Consider the following 2,164-nt stretch of genomic DNA (forward strand, 5'->3'; position numbering starts at 1 on the left):
GTCTGTCACCGCGCTCCCCAGGAGCAATTTTGGGGAAGGCACAGCACGCCGCCCCAGGGAAGAGAAGGATCCCTTGGCCTTGGGTCTAGAAACGCTCGTGAGTCAGAATAGCCTACCGAGGCACGAACAGCAGGCCATGAGAAGACAAGTGTCCTCTACTCCCTGTGCGGAGAGATTGAAGCCTGGCTGCTAAGGAGACATGAGGGGAAGACAAGGGCATGGGTGCGTGCTCCACTCTGAGGAAGGAGTCTGGGCAGAAGGCAGGCCTGTCCTGTGCCTCTTGTCCCAAGGGGAAAGCATCTCTTTGGCCACCTGTCCCAAGGGCAGACTTGGGCTTGCCACCAGGTGCCATACCCGGAACTCGCAGAAACAACCCCATGGAGAAACGTGCAGTCAGATGCCGTCTTCCACCAAGATATGGCAGCATTGTGGGTGGCCGGGGGTGTGCCGGGGAAAGAGTGGAGACAGTCCCCACCGTTCCCCATCCCAGTGCTCGGGCCCTGTGCAGGGATCCTGTCGCCTCTTCTCTCCTGTGGTGAAGGCACTGGCCTTGACCCCGTGTCTGCCCGAGCGCCGGAGCAAAAGGCAAAGCCTTACCTACGCCAGGAGATGGTAATAGGCATAGAGTGTCATGCTAGGCCACGCACGCTGCTGCAGGGTTGTGACTGTGTCTGCTTAGATCGGCTTACCAAGGTGAACCCCGGGCGCGAACTTGGAGCCCGGGAAAACAAGGCCCAAGAGGCACCAGCTCTCCCGCGGCTCTTCTTTCCAGCCGCGACAGAGCGAACGACCAAAGCCTTGCTGAGGAAGCAGCAGCGAAGTGCGGTTCGCGCCAAGCTGAAAACCCCTGCGAAAGCATAGCAGTCGCTGGGAAATCAGAGTCGGTTCTGTGGGATGCTGCCTGCTGCTTGCCGGAGCTAGTCTCCACTGCACGGTGGAATAAACCCGCATGGAGCGAAATCCTCTTTGCCTGGGCTTCCGCTCTGCCTGAGAGAGAAGCGCGGTGGTGCCTGTGGAAAGAGCCTTAAGGAAAGGGACACATCTGTCACTGCAGAGCGAAGGAAGCCGGGCTGCTAAGGAGACACGAGGGGGAGATTAGGGCAGGGGAAAGGGCTCCACTCTGAGGAAGGAGTCTGGGCAGAAATCATGCCTGTCCTGAGCCTTTGGGCCCAAGGAGACAGCAGCTCCTAGGCCACATGACCGTGGTGGAGCCATGGGCTTGCCACCAGGCGCCTACCCTAAACTCGAGAAACAACTCCCAGAAAGACCTGGCCATCAGATGCCGTCTTCCTCCGGGATGTAGAAGCTTGGAGGAGGCCCGGGTTTTAAGGGGAAGGAGTGGTGACAGTCCCCCAAAGCTCCCTATTCAGTGCACGGGCGGTGTGCAGGGATCCTGTCACCTCTCCTTTCCTGTGGGGAAAGCACAGGCCTAGTCCGCGAGTCGGCCTGAGCGCCAGAGTAAAAGGCCAAGCGATGCCTACACCGGGAGATGGTAGTGTGCATGGAGTGCCATCCTAGGCTAAGCGCGCTACTGCACGGTTGCGACTGTGTCTGCGTAGTTCGGCCTGGCAGGGTGAACCCAGGACGCGAACATGGAGCCAGGGAAAGCAAGGCCGAAGAGGCACCAGCTCTCCCGCAGCTCTTCTTCCCTGACGCGACAGAAGCCTTGCTGAGGAAGCAGTGGCGAAGTGCTGTTTGCTCCAAACCAAATCCTCTGCGAAAGGACAGCATTCCCCGAGAAATGTTTTGGGGGCTGCTGCTGCGTGCCTGAGCCCAGTCTCGCGGTGGGAGAAACCCGCATACAGCGAAAGCCCCTTTGCCTTGGCATCTCCCCTTGGAAAGCACAGCATTCGTTGGGAAATCAGAGTTGGGTTTGGGGATGCTGCTGCTGCTTGCCTAAGCGAGTCTCCGCAGCATGTTGGAAGATACCCGCATGGAGCGAAATCCTCTTTGCCCTAGCATCCTTTCTGCCTGAGAGAGAAGCATGGTTGCTCACGTCTGTCACCACGCTCCCCAGGAGCAAGTGAGGGGAAGGCACAGCACGCCGCCCCCGGGGAAGAGAAGGATCCCTTGGCCTTGGGGTCGGGAAACGCTCGGGAACAGGATAGCCTGCCGCGGCACAAAATGCAGGCCGGTGGCCAGACATGTGTCACCCGCTCCCTGT

This window comes from Mustela nivalis, assembly GCF_964662115.1.
Source record: "Mustela nivalis genome assembly, contig: HAP1_SCAFFOLD_285, whole genome shotgun sequence".
NCBI lineage: Eukaryota > Metazoa > Chordata > Mammalia > Carnivora > Mustelidae > Mustela > Mustela nivalis.